This window comes from Pinus tabuliformis, chromosome X (genome assembly GCF_031772625.1).
Source record: "Pinus tabuliformis cultivar Carrire ecotype Pingquan chromosome X, CPIR1, whole genome shotgun sequence".
Lineage (NCBI taxonomy): Eukaryota > Viridiplantae > Streptophyta > Pinopsida > Pinales > Pinaceae > Pinus > Pinus tabuliformis.
Window position 1 is genome coordinate 60,385,141 of NC_142308.1, and position 21,368 is coordinate 60,406,508.

Sequence of the window (21,368 nt, forward strand, 5' to 3'; positions counted from 1 at the left end):
ACCAAATGCTAAACTTCAAGCAAACTCAGCTTCTGGTCCCTTTTTCTATGAAATTTCTTCTTGATGAAGGTCCCAAACTCTCCAGCTTAGAGATAGCCCGAATTGCCAAAGTATTCATGAGAGCAGACCGCAAGCCTACAGGGCCACCTCCTTTTCTCTATGTGCATTTCAATGAAGTGGGCAAGTTACTAGTGGATATGATATCTTATTTGTTGGGTTTCAAAATAGGTGAACATATTGATCATACTATATTGGTCTTGCTGTCTGCATTTACCCCAAGACAACCCCCTGCTGTCAAATACAACTATGCCAAATTCATTGCCAATAAGATACATGACCAACTGCTCAAATTGGATATGGAGGGAGTCTTCAAATACTCATCGTACATCTATCATCTATTCATGTATTATCAGCCAGACTATTTTCAATGCCCCATCAAATGATTGGACTCTAAAGGAGAAAAGAGGTCTGTGATTTTCTGGATCTCAATCTTTCATGAAGTCCACAACTCCCCCTACTCTTACTGTGAGTTCATTGACATGTTTGTCTATCCAGTCTCTTGTCTCCTAATGATAACTCCTCCTGCTAGGCTATCCTATGACATGCAAAAAATATTGTAGCTTTCAAAGAACTACAAAATAGGTGACTGGTATTTTTACCAGAATCACATTGTCATTAGGATATATGGCTGTGAGCTCTGTCCCTACAGGCTGCCAAGATATGTGCCAATGAGACTGTTTGCCTTGGAATATTACAGGCAACTCATCAATTCAGATTTAACTCATTTTCATATTGCCAAGAAAAAGGCTCGCTTGAAATTCAAAGACCAACTAGGCCCCTTTGTCATGAACAAAAAAGAAGGGTGGCAAGACACTGATCAAATATTGGGGGAGAAACTCAAGTTAAAAAGAATTTTTTGGTGGGTACCTTATGACCTAGATGGTTTCATCAATGCCAGGAAAATAAAATATAGGATGTCAGCCTATGAACACTGCAAAATCCCATAGATTGAACAATTTGCTAACAAAGATGAGTGGGTGCAAGGCACACTAGTTGAAGAGTTCACTCAGGAAGAAATAATGGAGCAAAATGTCAAAGATTTGGAAAAGACTCTTGACTTGGATTCTTTTGAGCAGGTAACATTCAAACTACCACAACAAGTCATAGAGGGCACATCAACTGCTACAGCTTCACAAGATGCCGAAGAAAGGACTACACCAACAACAGGAACAACAAAAGGCAAGGAGGTAATGGATGCAGAGCAAGAAACAATGACAGAATAGCCAACTACCTCAAAGGAGCAGAGTCAAGGGCAAGTCCCTCCACTGCAGACTGAGGCACCACAAATTCCAGTATTGCAAACTCCTCTCAATGAGGAAAGAAGCAAGAAACGGGATAGGGAAGAGACCACACCTGTAAGTGGGTCAACACAACAACCAGAAGCCAAAAGAAAGAGAGTTGATCCTCAAGTTGAGGAGGAAATTAGTGAAGAAGTCATAGAGAGTCGGAGGAGGGAGAGGGAAGCTAGCCAACAAACAGCTATTAGCTCATTCCAGCAAGAGCAAGAGAGGCAACATGGTATGGAGGTGTCTTCTTCAAGGCAGAAAAGCAAGCAACCACCTAGTATTAAAGGAACTTTCATGGAAATCAAGGCCCAAAATGAGTTGTTAAGAGTACAACTGTATGATCAATTCCTCAAGACAACACCATCCAAACAGTAGAGATTAATGGCAGCTTATGACTTTAAGGAGGAGAAAATGATTGTAATTCATTTCAAGCCTAAGATACCACAGCCACAAACAACTGCAGATTACATAAAGACAAACTTGGAGGTCCTCGCCAAGCACATACACCCACTGGACCAAATTGAGCTACACAAGAAGACAGGTGAAATGGTCTATGCTACTCTAGCAGACAAGGCAATGCTGGCCCATCAACTGAAGGAATCATTGAAAAATACAAACACTCAATTGGATTTGGAGAGAATGTCTTCCTCGGCTAAAGATAACATAATAGAGACATTGCAGGAAATCATTGTGGAACTAGGGCATGATCCTAAGAAGGATGCCAAAGGCATCTAGGCCCTCATAAGGAAAAAAGAAGAAGATATTGCTGCACTAAGAAAGCAATTGAGGCTGCCTGCAACTATGCACCCTCAAACAATAGAACTTGTACAAGAAAAGGAAGGTGAAGATATGAAGGATCTGCTGATGAAGATGAACCAAAGGATAATTCAAATGGAGCAAGAATTGGAGAAGGCATTGTAGGGCAAGCAGGGTGATTCGACCTCCCAGCCACCTGAAACAGCTCCAACAGTTGCCACTATTCCTCCCACACAAGCAACAGCGATTCCTCCTGTCATTCCAGCACCCACAACAGCTACATCAACTACAGATGCTATATTAGCAGCAACAACAACAGCACCAGAATCTAGCATGAGTATGGAAGAAATGATGAAAGCAGTCAAAGAGCTAGAAGTTTAGGTGACAGAGGTGAAAGAGGCCAAAGAAAAGTTGGCCAAGCTGGAGGCAATCTATGACAAGTCCAAGATGGCAGTGGTTGAAAAAACAAGAGAAATAAAAGCCTTGGACAACAAAATAAAAGCCTTAGAGAAGGAACTTACTCTAGATAAAAATCTAGCTAAAATCAAGAAAATTTTGTGGGCCAAAATTGGCCAGTCGGTCACTGACCAATGGCAATCAATTCAGACCATACATGAACAAATAGAATTGATAGGCGTAGCTAAATTTGAGACTCAAAGGGCCAGAGCATCATTAGGAAATATGCCTAAGCAGGCCAACAGAATGATTTAGTTCGTGAACACTCATACCAAAGAGCAACTGGCAACTCTGGATATCAATAGTAGAACAGATACTATTCTGATAGTGAAAAAGGTGCTGACCCTGAGAAATTTTGTACAGACTCTAGAGAGAAAGTGTCAAGAAATGAAAACAGAAATAAATGACTTCAAACTAAAGGTTGCAGCATTACAGAGCAAAGGGTTACCCAGGTTATTGACCAGTAGTGGGAGACTGCTAACCCGCGAACAATATACTACCAGGATAAATAATTATGTTTCCAACCAAATTACAGCATCTTCAAGCACCTCAGAAGAAACAGGGCCTCCCTCTGGACAGAGTCTTTATGACAAATTAGAAAATCTGTTTTATATTGAACATGAGATAAATCACCTGTTTGAGATTCAACCCAACTTTTACAGATATACTGAAGCTGATGAAACACTGATTAAAATACAAAGACATCAGCTGCCTACAGAGGATTGGTGGCAGGAAATGTTGGAAATTTTACCCAGGTGATTTGATTTCTGTTCCTTTTTGAGTCAGCTACAGGTCAGCAACTCCACATACACGGGCCACCTGTTAAAGTGAAAAAACAGCCGAAAGAGGAAGTCATCTTGAAACTGCAGCTCATTAAAGACAAGACAGCAAGACAGCAAGACATCAAACACAGGAAACACAGAATAAAGACGCAGCCATCAGCCGACTCACTTAGTCCAGAAAGTCAAATATCTCTGACAAATTGGACAGCTAGCAGACCAACATTTACTATGGCATTTATTTCTCTTATTTACTTCTTCTGAAGAGTTGGTGAGGGAAGTTATTGCATGAAGACTTATCTATAAGATATTTTGTATCTCATTTTTGTATAAAGACCTCCCCATAAGATGCATTTGGGGTTGGTGATTTTCTCTCTAGACTGCACTGTAAATTCTGAGATTGTTTTAATACAAAAGCTGTTGAAGTTCACTGTTGCTAACCATCTGGATGTGGATTTGATGTTCTGGGACCTGCTACAGAATTCCTGTGTCATTCTATGGATCAATAAGTTATTCTAAACTGTGTTTTATGTTTTCTGTGTTTGCAAATTTCATATATGTTCCATAATCTTGGTAACAGAGAAGAAGAATAGCCCAGGATTTGTTTAAATGCACCCTGTTTTCAATCTCTGCTATTAATTATGTTTTCTTCAGAATTAGTCATAAATATGAATTCTTATATGTTCATGTTTGCTCTGATTCTTTCACTTTGAATATTACCTAGGAATTCTTTATTGCTCCTTGATAATATTCATGTACTTTCCCTCAGCCAGCATAATGAAAGATTCTTGATTGTCTTTCATTTCTTGACTTCATTCCATCAATTTCCAGATTTGAAAATTCTTTCATAGCTGCCTATCTTGCTCTATAGCATTACCATTTACCCAAGAAACACTTTCAGCAGTACACCATCATTGACTCCATTGCCCAATATTATAAATTGTTTTGGACTTGCATCCCTGCTCTATTTGAGATCACCATCCAACAAACTAAAAACCAAACTCTGTGCATCATAACTAGCCTAAAATATCTCAAAACAAAGCTAAATTACAAAGAGAGAGCCCTCTCTGGTTGCAGATTGGCTAGAATCTGCAGCTACAAGATTGGTTAGTGGTTACCCCAACCGTATTCCCTTCAGGAGGCAGGGAACAACCTGAGTGATAACATTATTGGTGACTCCACTGGGGACCTGAATGACTATTTGTTACTGCTATCTATTTTCTAAAACTACACATGGAGCCTGAAGTTAGCCGGGTAGCCTTTGAATTTTTTTTTGCTGTGCATTTAGAGGAGTAAATAAACACTGCTTCAGTCAATCTCCAGGCTAGTTTTAGGCTTTAAACAACTGTCCCAAAGATTTGATCAGTTTCTGTGATTTAACATACCTAAAGGAAAGCCCAAACTTTCCCATATTTCAAAAGAACTCCCTTTAGAAAATTCTTAGAAAAGATTGTGATCTTTAAAAAAAAAATTCCCAAAAAATACCAAAAACACAAAGTTAGAAGCTGGCTCCAAAGAAGAAAACTCGATACACCAGGTCAAATCCTGATCCAGATCCTCCAACTGTTTTTGAAAATCCTAATTTAATCTCTAAGACTCTTAGGAAACAAGAAAAACTAGAAAAATCAGTTGATTCAGACCTTGATATACTTAAGCAAAACCCTGCAAAATCTGAGCTTACACCTGGGAGAGCAACATTCATTTCAACAGCCTCTCCTAGTTCCTCATCCACACCTCAAAGTATCCTCTCCAGTCCCCCATCCACTGCACAAATTTCCACTGTTGTTCCTGCTATTCAAGCTGTTTTGTTTCTTCCTGTTGTCCCATTTATCCCTGTGAATATGGCAAACCGTTATGCTCCTCTATAGTTACCTGGAAATCCAGGGGCCATGCCTCAGGATTATCAAAGTAAAATCACATATTTTGATGGTACTGGCTCCTATACAGCCCAACAACACACTAAGAAAATGCAAGATTATTTTGAGAATTATGAAATAGATGATGATGATGTGAGAATGAAGATATTTGTCCAAAGTCTAACTGGTGATGTAAGAATTTGGTTTAGAGCGCTTGCTGCAAATTCTATAGCTGTTTCAGAAGCTCTTTATCAATCCTTCTTAAACAGGTGGGAAAAGAAGAAAGACCCTTTACACATCTTAATAGAATATGATAATTTGAAAAGAGGCCCACAGGAAACTGTCCAGGATTATTGTGCTAGGTTCAACAATGTTTATAACACTATTCCTCAAAACCTTAGACCTCCACCTGATTTAGCTCTGATCAAATTCCCTGATGGATTTGATTCTGACATGGCATACCAATTGAGGGAAAGAGCCCCTCCTAGCTTAGCAGACATGAAAAATATAGCTGTTAGTGTGGAGGCAAACCTGATTGCTAAACGAAATCGGGCAAGAGCTGAAAGAAGAAGAAATTTCAAAGAAGAGCCTTCAACATTTGAACAAAAACTGGATGCAATCATTAAAGGTATGGACAAACTTGGAGATAGGGTGGAAACTATTGAAAGGAAATCATCTTGGGAAAGTCAACCAAGTAACACTACAATAAACCCAAGCTTTAGAAAAAATGAAAATCCAAATGTTGGGAGGGCTAGCCCTGACCAGAACATTAGACCTCCATTTCCAGAAAACTATGTCGAGGCTTCAACATCTAGTGAACCAACAGAGGACACCCAAATCAATTTCATGGGATTAAACAGTGAGCAACAAATCTTCCTAACCCAAGATTACCAAGAAGCTCATAATTTCAATCAATTTCAAACCAAATCCGGAGAGTCATTTGATTTCAGGGAAGGCTATGATGCAACAGTCTATGAGGTCCATAAACAGTACAAATTAAGAAGTAGAACCATAGATGTGCCTGAACCTGCCAAGTTGAAGGATACCAAGCAGCCAAAGAAAACAAAAGATAAAGTTGTCCTGATAGAACCCTCCACTAAAACAGACCCAGACCCAAAGGAAGTCACTGTGGAAGACATATTAGACCTACAACCCTAAAAAAATCAGCCATACACATCCCATGCTTCAAAAGAAAATCTAAACTGTTCTCCTGAAAAAAATTTCAAATCAGATGTACCTCAAAACAACACTCCTGATGAAGAGAAAATCACTGAAAATTCAGCAGAAAAGGAAAAGTTTGTTGTCCACAATACAAAAATTCAGATAGAGAAACCTTTTAACTTAGAAATAATAGGCAAGCTGAAAATAGCTATTCCTCTCTCTGAATTGGCTAAACATGAAGTTTATAGGGAGAAAATCAACAGGTCACTTCAAATACTAGAGAATAGGGATGCAGTCAATATTTTAGATGACCAACCAGAACTTATTTTTGGTCCAGAAGTCAATGGTAAAACAGTAGATGGAGGGGTTCCTCCATTCTATGTGAGCTTAAACATTCATGACAAGGTGCTGCATAATGTTATGTTTGATTCGGGAGCTTCCCATAACCTAATGCCTAAATATGTGATGGAGAGATTAGACCTAGATATTACAAGGCCATACAAAGACTTGTTCTCATTTGATTCCAGCCAGGTTAGGTGTCTGGGATTAATTAAAGACCTTTGTGTATATTTGGTCCAATATCCAGCGAAAACAATCTTGATGGATGTGGTGGTAGCTGATATTCCACCTAAGTATGGTATGCTTTTTTTCAGATATTGCGGTGCAAAACTCCAAGGGTCTTTGCAACTAGACATGTCCTATGCCACTATCTCAGTCTTTGGATAGCCAAAGAGATTATACAGAGAAACGCTAATGAAATATGTGGTTAGTAGTCAATAGAAACCTCAAAACTTCCCCATCTATTATATGCACTCCGATATGGATTCATTCATTTTATATAATGCTGGGATGTGTCCCGAAACTGATGTCAAACTCCTAGAAACAACACACACAGAAAGCATGAATGAACAATCTAGTGCCCAAGATCAAAAAACTATTGATATGATTGATGCAACAAAGGGAAATGATATATCATATGAATTACAAGAGCCAAATCTGCCCACTGAACAAGCTTCTAAAACTCCTAAGGTTGGTCATAACCAAGAAATCTTATGGTACTTAGAGTTCAATGGGTCAGTGAACAAATTAGGAGCAGGGGCAGGGGTTTGGATACACAACATGAAAAACAACCATGCTGAAGGTCATGCTTATAGGTTAAATTTCAGATGTACAAACAATATGGCCGAGTATGAAGCCCTGTTGTTAGGACTCAAACTGATCAGAAGTCTAGGGGCAACCAAGATTACAATTCTAGGAGATTCTGATCTGATTATACAACAGATGAAAGGAAAATTTGTTACCAATGATCTTAGGTTGAAAGCATACAAAGGTGTAGCCATTGAAATACTTGACACCTTCTTAGAATCTCAGCTCACCAAGATCCCAAGAAAGCACAATTTACATGCACATAGCTTGGCAACCTTTCCCAGCACTTGCAAGCTTCCTTTTGAGCCCAACCACCACTTCATTGCTAAAATCAAACATAGACCTGCTGTCCCAGATAATGTCAAAAATTGGCAGGTGTTTGAAAATGATACCAAAATAAATAATTTCCTAACTTTGAAAGAGGAATTCTCAGGTATAAACATTGACACAAGCACCATTGATGAACAACAACAAATAGACAAAAGTGAGCAAAGCATATCAGCTGAAACAGCAAATCTGATTTTGCATCCAACAATTTTTGATGACAATAATTTACAAGAACTGAAGCAAACAGACCTAGATGAAATAGCTGAAGGAGAATTTGAAGTAATTGAACTAAAGGATAATTTTCTGCCCATAGGCTTAACTCCCTTGGAGGACATATTTGATTCAAATGATATCCCAAGAAAGCCAAAAATGCAACCACTGAATGCAGAAATTGAGGACTGCAACATTGGAACCGCAAAAAATCCCAAAATGGTAAAACTGTCAAAAGCATTGCCTACTGATCAAAAGTTAAAATACATTGACTTGTTTAAGGAGTTCCAAGATGTCTTTGCCTGGAGTTATGAGGACCTCAAGTCCTATGATACTTCGGTCATCCAACATACTATACCCTTGAAAGAGAATCAAAAACCTTTTAAACAAAAGCTTAGAAGGGTGAATCCCGTCCTCCTTCCCTTGATTGAAAAGGAAGTTAAACGAATGTATGAAGCTGGAATCATTGCACCTATTAGATTCTCAAAATGGATTTCAAATCTAGTGCCTACTAGGAAGAAAACCAGAGAGATAAGACTATGTGTTGACTTGAGAAATTTGAACAAAGTCTCTCTCAAAGACCATTACCCCTTACCAAAAATGGATCATATCCTACAAAGGGTAGTGGGAGCTTCTAGGATCTCATTGCTAGATGGATTCTCAGGATTCAATCAGATTTTAGTTCACCCGGATGATCAAGACAAGACTGCCTTTACAACACCTTGGGGAACCTTCAAATATGTGAAAATGCCTTTTGGACTCAAAAATGCAGGGGCCACATTTCAACGAGTGATGGACATAGCCTTTGCCAAAGAGATCCATGATTTCTTAGTCATATACCTTGATGATCTCACTGCTTTTTCAAAATCAGACCAAGAACATTTAGAGCATTTGAGACAAGTGTTCCTAATTTGCAGAAAATATGGCATATCATTGAACCCAAAGAAATCACTGTTTGGCCTAAAAGAAGGCAAACTCCTGGGTCACATAATCTCAAAAGATGGCATCAGAATTGACCCGGACAGAATTCAAGCTATCCTCCAAGTCCCTCATCCAAGAAATATTAAGGAACTACAAGCCTTTATAGGGAAGATCAATTTCCTAAGAAGATTCATTCCCAATTTGGCTGAACTAATAAGACTGTTGAATAATATGCTGAAGAAAGATTCCAAAGTCAAATGGACAATGGAAGCTAAACAAGCCTTTGAGGACATCAAAACAGCCCTAACAAAAACACCAGTCCTCACAAGCCCCAAGTTTGACAGAGATTTCATGATCTTTTCCTTTGCATCTGAGCACACTATTGCTGTTGTCCTATTAAAAAAAGATGACCAAGGGTGTGAGAAGCCCATTGCCTTTTTCAGCAAAGCACTTAGGGATGCACCTTTAAAATATCAGATCATGGAAAAACAATCTTATGCCCTTGTAAAAGCCATCAAGGATTTCAGAGTTTATATCTTGTATTCACATGTCATTGCTTATGTTCCAAATGCTGTGGTTAAAGACATTTTAACTCAAGAGGGAATTGAGGGTAAAAGGGGCAAATGGATAGCTAACATTTTAGAATATAACATTGAAATCAAGCCTACAAAACTAATAAAAGGACAAGGGCTAGCCAAACTGATGACTGAAACTAATTTTCAAGCCCTTGACATCAACGAACTGGATAACAAACAGGAGATGGCAACTCCACAGATCAATCAAGCCTTTTTACAATCACCTTGGTATGCTGACATATGTTTTGTATTGTTAAACCTACATGCTCCTCCAGGGTTATCCAGGACTAAAAAGAGATTCTTAAAAATGAAGGCTTCAAAGTTTTGTATCATAGATAATGTTTTGTTCTGGAAAAATCACGAAAGTATTTTACTCAATTGTCTAATACTGGATGAAACTGACAAAGTGCTTAAGGAATTTCATGCAAGGGACTATGGTGGGCACTTGTATTGGAAATCAACAGTTGATAAAATCCTAAGGGCTGGATTTTATTGGCCCTCCCTATTTGCTGATGTGAAAAAATTTGTAATGTCTTGCCACAAATGCCAGATCTTTGAAGGCAAGAAAAAGCTGCTCCCTTTGCCCCTCAAACCTATTTCAACTGAAAGGCCATTTCAGCAATGGGGTTTAGACTTCATAGGGGAAATCCACCCTTCATCCTCTGGCCAACACAAGTGGATTTTGACTGCCACAGACTACTTTACCAAGTGGATAGAAGCTATCCCTTGTAGGCAAGCCAATGACTCAATCATCATGCAATTCTTAGAAACCAACATCTTGTCTAGATTTGGCTGTCCAGAAAAGATCATTACAGACAATGCAGCAGCCTTCAAATCCAAAAGAATGATCAGTTTTTGCCACAAGTACCACATTACCTTGGGCCATTCCACAGCCTATTACCCTCAAGGTAATGGTTTGGCTGAGTCTTCCAACAAAAGCTTAATCAACATTATCAAAAAGGTCTTGGAGGAGAATAAAAAGAATTGGCATAAGAAACTGGTAAATGCACTATGGGCAGACAGACTAACCACCAAAAGATCCATTGGAACAAGCCCATATGAATTGGTTTATGGCACGGAGGCTAAATTCCCTTCATCTTTGGGAATACCAGTGATAAAGTTGCTGCAAGAAATACAAGCAGAACCTAATGATATTCAGAGAAGGATCAATCAAACTATTCACTTGCAGCAGACTAGAGAGGAAGTATATCAGAGAGGTCAGGTTCTACAAGAGAAACTGAAAAAGATGTTTGATAAAAGAACCAAAGCAGAGGATTCCTTCATTGGGGATAAAGTTTTAAAGTGGGATTCTAGAAGAGAAGATAAAGGGAAACATGGAAAATTTGATTTTCTTTGTAAAGGGCCATTTGTTATTCAGACTGTACAAGGAAACAACACTTAATTTCTGAAAATCTTGGATGGCACAGATGTAGATGATGTACCAGTAAATGGTTGAATGCTGAAACATTATTTTGATCCTATTTGTTAAAGAAATCAACACTTTAGTTTGTACATAATACTATTTATTTTTTGCAATTTATTACGGCAACATAATAGGGAATCACATATAGCAAATTTTGAGGGAAAGACAAGGAATTGTGCCATCTTTTGTGTATATTTCAATTTACCAGAAGAGATCAAGAAGAAAGATTGGGAGTTGTGAAGATGGTGACTAAATATTCAGACAGAGTAACCTAAACAGAGCTGCAACTAAGTGAATGAATGCATGAGAAACACTCAAATTTTGCAGAAACACCATTACAGCAAAGGAGGAATTTCAGATAACACCAAGAGTTGAAAATAAGGCCATCTGACCTGCTGTTCTTGACTTTTCACCTGGAAAAGCCATCCCCAAGTGGAGCCACTGTTAGGTTCCTATACCAATAGGTTTCATTTTTCATGATTGACTGTGGAAGAGACAAATATGTTCATCCTCTCATGCTGCAAAGGTTCCATATTTTGTAAACAAATGAAGAAAATAAAAAAATGAAAAGAGGGTATGCCCTAAAAGAATAATCAAAGGGCAAGAAAAATGAATTGATCAGAAAAAATAATAGAAATGAACCCCAAACCAAAAGACCAGGAAAGTGGCCAGTCAAAATGCCACTACTATCTTATTTGTAAGTTCACAGTGTGCAAATACTGTTGCTTATCACACTTGATGGATGGCCCAACAGTTCAATCTGGACCACTCCATATTTAAATTTGTTGTTGTAGAATAGAGAATGAATATCTGTCCAAACAGTTCAAGCTTGGCAAATAAGTAGATAGGTAGAGAAATTAAGGTGCCCAATTGCTTAATCTGGGCCCTTGGAAGAGATAAGGGTAGATTTAGATAGGAGGGCAGTCAAAAGAAAAGAGGAACTTCAGGGTTTGCTAGTTCAAGTGCACCCAATCAAAAGGAAGAAAAAATGCTAGGTGTGTTAGGCTGAGTAGGTAGTTTGAGGTCGCAGAAGCAAGTTTATGATCACTTTTTGCCTTGTCAAGAAGGATTCATCTCATCAATGACATAAGTACCATGGCAGTTGTTTGGTTGCAGAACAGTGGAAGCATGACTAATTGCCCTATCATTCCCCCAGAAATCATTTGCTAATATCCTGTCAAGGACCTTGGGATCTGCCCAATAGTCCAGCTTCACTTCATTTTATGAGAAATGCTAAGTTAAACACTGAGTTTACTTAGTGAAAAGAAGCCACATTTCTTGTGTAAAAATCATCATTTTATACTTCTTTCACTTCCCTATGCCTAGGTTTTCACTCTATAAACTTAGCATTTACTCATGCAGTTTCATTCCATAAAGTCATATTAACATTTAACCTTATTATTTAGCTCCCTCAATCATTTTTCCTACCCCTATTTTAGAAAAAACTATATAAGAAAACCCAAAAAGTAAATATAAATATCCCTACCCCTTGGCAATTATAGCCATACAATACAAGTTCGAGGAATATTAGGTTCATTTGGGACTTTATTAACCCTTCCGCGTTCATAAAATATTTTGGATTTATTTAACTTCAGGTTAAATAAATAACCGTGCTAACCCTCCCACATAAACCATACCTTATAACCTCGCGTGCATGTATATAATGGGATTAGTTTAATATCTGGTTAAACTAATAATCATAGCCGCCCGTTCACACCACGCAAATCAACCCACAATCAAAGTTTTGACCCCACAAATATTGAAACATTAAAACATTATGGCGGGCCCCGTATCACAAACCGTCTGCCACCGATCATCACTCGTCCACCGTCTGATCCCACGTCGTAGATCTGACGGCTGGCGGCGATATCAGGAGCCCTTACCAGTCAAAGGTTAGCGTTCGGGGGATGGGCGGTATTACTACCATACCCCTGCCATGCATCAATCTCCCAGTGTGATCAGAGCCCCCTCCTGCGAAACCACCCAGGGCCAAAGGCGGTGCGGGGAAAACCGCTTACCGCCCGCCACCTGCCCCCTGACGTCAGGTACACGTCACCCTATGATGTCGCATCCACGTAGGCCCCCCACTCCTCTGCAGTACTGCCACATCATCTGCTGACATCACCGCCCAGCCACTGTGTCATGCGCCACATCACCATACATGTCAGTTGCCACGTCACCCTCCGTACCCGCTACGTGCCAAAAATACGTCATGATGACATCATCCCCAAAAAGCGCCAAAAAGCACTAAAATGTCCAAATCTTGTTAAAAGTCATGAAAATGACAGTTTTTGTTTATTTTTGTTATGCGCTAGTGGAGATGCTTGCATGCGATTTTACGATCAATCAGCCACCAAACCTGCACAGTCCATCACCCTGCGAATTTGGCTCCATAGTTCGACCCTGTAGCTCGAGTTGTACCTGCTAATTGCCCTCTGCGCCACAAAAAAAAGGTATTTACCCATTGTTTGCTCGAAAGCTCTGTTTTTTTCGAAATTCGCTGTTAAAATCGCCTAAGATCTATAATTCAAATCCAAAAGTGCTCCTGCCTATCAATCACCCCCTTGTATTCACTGTGTGAGCTATTGATTCAAAGCAAACCGGCGAGCGGTGCCCCCCTCTACAAATAGGCCCTTAAACCATATTTCGAGCCCATTTCTGCCTGCAGAGTCTCCAAACTGCCCATGCATTAAGATAATTTATCAAGAAATCCTCTGCAAAGACCACCATTTCCTCTGCATTCTACTCACAGAGCTTGCAATCCAGCAAATTCATGTAAAGACCTTGCTAGACCCCGCAACATTTTTTTTGACCATAAATTTTACACAGTGAGGTCAATTCTAGATAAGCTCATTCTATGGATCCCTGACAAAGCCTCAGAGGCCGTTTTCACCATTCAGTTGTTGAAAAAATCCAAATTTCAAATTACAAACACAGAGAATTTGAAGATGGCCACTCCAGCAGCCTTGAACATCACTCCTCTCAATGCACCTCACAAGGAACTTGAAGCATTACCTTTGGCTGATAGGGACCACTTAATTCAAGACTTGGTTGGTGACAGAAACCACCTGCAGACCTTCTGTCAACTAAGGAACAGTTATCTGAACAACAGTGACATTTATGGCATTTGGGAATCAAACTTGCCCATCTACTTCCTCCCTTCTGTCAATGTCTTCCCTGAAATAGTTCGCCTCTGCTGTGAGAACTATGACCCAACTCAAAGGGCAGTCAAGTCTCCATTTGGGAGCATCCTCTTCCATATAACTCCTGACTCAATCAACCAAATGCTAAACTTCAAGCAAACTCAGCTTTTGGTCCCTTTTTCTATGAAATTTCTGCTTGATGAAGGTCCCAAACTCTCTAGCTCAGAGATAGCCCTAATTGCCAAAGTATTCATGAGAGCAGACCGCCAGCCTACAGGGCCACCTCCTTTTCTCTATGTGCATTTCAATGAAGTGGGCAAGTTACTAGTGGATATGATATCTTATGTGCTGGGTTTCAAAACAAGTGAACATATTGATCATACTATATTGGTCTTGTTGTCTGCATTTACCCCAAGACAACCCCTTGCTGTCAAATACAACTATGCCAAATTCATTGCCAATAAGATACATGACCAACTGCTCAAACTGGATAAAGAGGGGGTCTTCAAATACTCATCTTACATCTATCATCTATTCATGTATTATCAGCCAGACTATTTTCAATGCCCCATCAAGAGATTGGACTCTAAAGGAGAAAAGAGGTCTGTGATTTTCTGGACCTCAGTCTTTCATGAAGTCCACAACTCCCCCTACTCTTACTATGAGTTCATTGACCTGTTTGTCTATCCAGTCTCTTGTCTCCTGATGAGAACTCCTCCTGCTAGGCTATCCTATGACATGAAAAAAATATTTCAGCTTTCAAAGAACTAAAAAATAGGTGACTGGTACTTTTACCAGAATCACACTGTCATTAGGATATATGGCTGTGAGCTCTATCCCTACAGGCTGCCAAGATATGTGCCAATGAGACTGTTTGCCTTGGAATATTACAGGCAACTCATCAATTCAGATTTAACTCATTTTCATAGTATCAAGAAAAAGGCTTGCTTGAAATTCAAAGACCAACTAGGCCCCTTTGTCATGAACAAAAAAGAAGGGTGGAAAGACGCTGATCAAATATTGGGGGAGAAACTCAAGTTAAAAAGAAGTTTTTGGTGGGTACCTTATGACCCAGATGGTTTCATCAATGCCAGGAAAATAAAATATAGGCTGTCAGCCTATGAACACTGCAAAATCCCATATATTGAACAATTTGCTAACCAAGATGAGTGGGTACAAGGCACACTAGTTGAAGAGTTCACTTAGGAAGAAATAATGGAGAAAAATGTCAAAGATTTGGAAAAGACTCTTGACTTGGATTCTTTTGAGCAGGTAACATTCAAACTGCCACAACAAGTCGGAGAGGGCACATCAACTGCTGCAGCTTCAAAAGCTACCCAAGAAAGGACTACACCAGCAATAGGAACAACAAAAGGCAAGGAAGTAATGGATGCAGAGCAAGAAACAATGACAGAACAACCAACTACCTCAAAGGAGCAGAGTCAAGGGCAAGTTCCTCCACCGCAGACTGAGGCACCACAGATTTCAGTATTGCAAACTCCTCTCAATGAGGAAAGAAGCAAGAAACGAGACAGGGAAGAGAGCACACCTGTAAGTGGGTCAACACAACAACCAGAAGCCAAAAGACAGAGAGTTGATCCTCAAGTTGAGGAGGAAATTAGTGAAGAAGTCATAGAGAGTTCGAGGAGGGAGAGGGAAACTAGCCAGCAAACACCTAATAGCTCATTCCAGCAAGAGCAAGAGAGGCAGCATGGTATGGAGGTGTCTTCTTCAAGGCAGCAAAGCAAGCAACCGCCTGGTATTAAAGGAACTTTCATGGAAATCAAGGCCCAAAATGAGTTGTTAAGAGTGCAGCTGTATGATCAATTCCTCAAGACAACACCATCCAAACAGCAGAGATTAATGGCAACTTATGACTTTAAGGAGGAGAAAATGATTTTAAGTCATTTCAAGCCTAGGATACCACAGCCACAGACAACTACAGATTACATAAAGACAAACTTGGAGGTCCTCGCTAAGGACATACACCCGATGGACCAAATTGAGCTACACAAGAAGACAAGTGAAATGGTCTATGCTACTCTAGCAGACAAGGCAATGCTGGCCCATCAATTGAAGGAATCATTGAAAATTACAAACACTCAATTGGATTTGGAGAGAATGTCTTCCTCGGCTAAAGATAACAGAATAAAGACATTGGAGGAAATCATTGTGGAACTAGGACATGATCCTAAGAAGGATGCCAAAGGCATCCAGGTTCCCATAAAGAAAAAAGAAGAAGATATTGTTGCACTAAGAAAGCAATTGAGGCTTCCTTCAACTATGCACCCTCAAACAACAAAACTTGTACAAAAAAAGGAAGGTGAAGATATGATGGATCTGCTGATGAAGATGAACCAAAGGATAATTCAAATGGAGCAAGAATTGGAGAAAGCATTGCAGGGCAAGCAGGGAAAGTCGACCTCCCAGCCACCTGAAATAGCTCCAACAGTTGCCACTGTTCCTCCCACACAAGTAGCAGCGATTCCTCCTGTCATTCGAGCATCCACAACAGCTACATCAACTACAGATGCTACAACAGTAGCAGCAACAAAAACACCAGAATCTAGCATGAGTATGGAAGAAATGATGAAAGCAGTCAAAGAGCTAGAAGTTCAGGTGACAGAGGTGAAAGAGGCCAAAGAAAAGTTGGCTAAGCTGGAGGCAGGCTATGACAAGTCCAAGATGACAGTGGCTGAAAAAACAAGAGAAATAAAAGCCTTGAACAACAAAATAAAAGCCTTAGAGAAGGAGTTTAATCTAGATAAAACTATAGCTGAAATAAAGAAAATTTTGTGGGCCAAAATTGGCCAGTCGGTCACTAACCAATGGCAATCAATTCAGACCATACATGAACAAATAGAATTGATAGGCTTAGCTCAATTTGAGACTCAAAGGGCTAGAGCATCATTGGGAAATATGCCTGAGTAGGCCAATAGAATGATTCAGTTCCTGAACACTCATACCAAAGAGCAAATGGCAGCTCTGGATATCAATAGCAGAACAAAGACTATTCTGACAGTGAAAAAGGTGCTGACTCTGAGAAATTTTGTACAGACTATAGAGAGAAAGTGCCAAGAAATGCAAGCAGAAATAAATGACTTCAAACTAAAAGTTGCAGCATTACAGAGTAGAGGGTTACCCAGCTTATTGACCGGTAGTGGGAGACTGCTAACCCGTGAACAGTATACTACCAGGATAAATAATTATGTTTCCAACCAAATTACAGCACCTTCAAGCACCTCAGAAGAAACAGGGCCTCCCTCTGGATAGAGTCTTTATGAAAAATTAGAAAATATGTTTTATATTGAACATGAGATAAATCACCTGTTTGAGGTTCAGCCCAACTTTTACAGATATACTGAAGCTAATGAAACACTGATTAAAATACAAAGACATCAGCTTCCTACAGAGGATTGGTGGCAGGCAATGTTGGAAATTTTACCCAGGTGATTTGATTTCTGCTCCTTTTTGAGTCAGCTATAGGTCAACAACTCCACATACACGAGCCACCTATTAAAGCAAAAAAACAGCCGAAACAGGAAGTCATCTTGAAACTGCAGCTCATTAAAGACAAGACAGCAAGATAGCAAGATAGCAAGACAGCAAGACAGCAAACACAGGAATGCAGAATAAAGACACAACCATCAGCCGACTCACTTAGTCCAGAAATTCAAATATCTCTGACAAATTGGACAGCTAGTAGACCAACATTTACTATGACATTTATTTCTCTTATTTACCTCTTCTGGAGAGTTGGTGAGGGAAGTTATTGCATGAAGACTTATCTATAAGATATTTTGTATCTCATTTTTGTATAAAGACCTCCCCATAAGATGCATTTGGGGTTGGTGATTTTCTCTCTGGACTGTGCTGTAAATTCTGAGACTGTTTTAATACAAAAGCTGTTGAAGTTCACTGTTGCTGACCGTCTGGATGTGGATTTGATGTTCTGGGACCTGCTACAGAATTCCTGTGTCATTCTATGGATCAATAAGTTATTCTAAACTGTGTTTTATGTTTTCTGTGTTTGCAAATTTCATATATGTTCCATAATCTTGGTAACAGAGAAGAAGAATAGCCCAGGATTTGTTTAAATGCACCCTGTGTTCAATCTCTGCTATTAATTATGTTTTCTTCAGAATTAGTCATAAATATGAATTCTTAGCTGCTCATGTTTTCTCTAATTATTTCACTTTGAATATTACCTAGGAATTGTTTATTGCTCCTTGATAATATTCATGCACTTTCCCTCTGCCAGCATAATGAAAGATTCTTGATTTCCTTTCATTTCTTGACTTCATTCCATCAATTTCCAGATTTGAAAATTGTTTCATAACTGCCTATCATGATCTGTAGCATTACCATTTACCCAAGAAACACTTTCAGCAGTACACCATCATTGACTCCATTGCCCAATAGTATAAATTGTTTTGGACTTGCATCCCTGCTCTATTTGAGATCACCATCCAACAAACTAAAAACCAAACTCTGTGCATCATAACTAGCCTAAAATATTTCGAAACAAAGCTAAATTACAAAGAGAGAGCCCTCTCTGGTTGCAGATTGGCTACAATCTGTAGCTACAAGATTGGTTAGTGGTTACCTCGGCCGTATTCCCTTCAGGAGGCAGGGAACAACCTGAGTGATAACACCTGGAGATTTAGATCTCCCTTTAGATTTAGATCTCCCACTCGATGACTTGTTTTTGTTTTTGTTTTGGGTCGTCCCTCGTACAGACAAGGCATCACCATTTTGGCTCTCCATATTTTTCCATCTCATCTCCTCTATCAGCAAGGATGAGACTATTTCATCAATTCAAAGCAGTTGCATTGCTACCTATTGCAATAACCAGACTATCCCATGAATCTGGTAGAGAACACAACAACTGATGCACTTATCTTCATCTAAAATTTTAATATCAATAGATGCTAACTGAATTACCACAGTATTAAATGCATTCAGATGCTCTGTCACCGAGTCTCCATCTTTCATCCTCAGGTTATACAACATTTTCTACAGGAACAGTTTATTCACCAGAGACTTAGATTGGTACTAAGTCCCTAACTTGTCCCACAAAGCCTTCGCCATAGCTTCCCCTGATACATTCAGCGATACTGAATCTGAGACACACAATCGTATTGTGCTCTTTGCCTTCCGATCCAACTTCTTCCATTCTTCATCAGACACTCCCATTGGTTTAGTACCTGGATCTACTGCGATCCACTGGTCTTTATCCACCAATAGATCCTCCATCTTGAGTTTCCACAACTCAAAACTCTGACCATTAAATTTCTCGATCTCTATCTTTCCACTGCTCGCCATCTTCTTTCACCACTAGAATCGATCTCACAGATCTCCCACTGAACAGGGTCTACAACAGGCCTGAGCGAAACCCCTCAGCAACAAAGGCGTCCCCTTGAAGCCAAAACAACTCTGATACCAAATGTAGGTTTTAACCCCGTACATAAATTACCTGCATATGAATTCTAAAACACAGAAAGATAAACAATGCGAGAGCATAACACATAAAAAACATATACACAGAGATTTTCCCACTGGATCCCAAAACCGGGACTACCAGCTTGATTTTTCATTATGTTCCTTTCAATGTTACAATAAATATTTATACATGCTGAAGCATCCAATACCGTGGACTGAAAACCATCGCGTCCAATACCATGGATTGAAAAACCATCGCGTCAAAAAAACATGTGCAAAAATCATGCACAAAACCATAGGTGGGTCTGCCCAACCTAACATAGGGTCCAAAACCAAAATTTTCTGGGGCGCTTCCCTGAACCCCATAAATTGGGGTTACGGGTACCCTTCAAACCCCCTGTTAACTACGTGGAAAGAATATAACACAACCCAACACCTCTTTGATGAATCCTAAATTCTATTCTTGAGCTCATTCCCTTAGGTCACCATGAGCATCTCTCCTAGTTGAAAATAGGCCTTCTTAAGGTGTTGAGTTTGGATAGGAGTGCTGGCCACCTTTCATCCATATATCACAACCTCCATCCACCTTACGATCCCTTGAATGTATCATTCCTAACTCCTAAACCTTCTTGATATCCTTCTTGTAGCATTATAGGCCTTCCTATAGCAATATAGGGAACTTGTAGCAATCTCCTATAGCATGCTTGTAGCAATCTATTTCACCATCTGTTTTGACATGTGATGAAATTTTGACTTAGTTTAGAAGTAGGCTGAACCCCATATGTGACGCGATGATCAAGGGCAACACCTAGGCCATTCCAACCATCCTTTACTTTCATTGCAAAATAGAATAGCATTAGTTTCTTTATCACAGATTTAGCACAAATAGAACATTGATTTATATGCAAGTGTGAGCTAAATAGATGATGCATGAAATCTTGAGTTATGATTTGGTAGGTTAGTTTCCTGTCTGCAATTGGACTTGGTAGCTAGATGGTTGATTGCAAGCTAGTGTATTTCTATTTCTGCAAGTAGTGTAGCTCTTGTCTTTTCATGAATCAATCCAGTAGCATCTACAAGTTGAGGTTTAAAAAACATTTTCATTTTTGTCATTAGAGCTAGCTTCTGAATTGCACCTTCATTAGTTAGTTTCCTTCTAATCTAGTAGAAAGAATGGTCTTGGAGCACTATTGATCAAATGTCCTATTTGAGGGTAGCATGAGTAGAATCCCATCTACTCTGTATATAAAATTGTCACCTCGAAGTTTGTTTGAACCCTAGGTTGATAAATAGAGCCCTTAGGTGTTCTAGCACTCTTGGTGCAATACTAGGGCTCACCAAAATATTTTAGTGATTTCGAGTGCCTCTCAACCATCCACATCGATCTTGTGTGTACAGGTCCACACTTTTGAATCTCCTCAACTTGGTGTATGAGGTAGTGTTCTTGTGCATTGAAAAATGCTAGAGGTAGATACTTTTTCATTTCACACATTAGATAAGGAATTGTTTTCTCCAATACTTTACTTTTAAAATGCAGCAAGAAAATATAGTTTTGACATTGCCTTAGTCAAACTAGATTAAAATTCGAATTTCTATTTTAGCAGAATACTTGGAGGTAGTTAATTGAAGTGCCATGGCTCTTGTCACTTAATTAACTTAGTAAATTTGAGTTGGAGACACTTGATTTCAGTTCTACATGATTGATTGCTAATTTATCACAATCTATTTCAGTTAATTTGATTTATTTTCAGTTTAACTAGTTGTAACTGTCAGAAGAACTAGTGGAGGTCAAGTTGTGGATGTGTAACTTCAACCACACTTAATAAT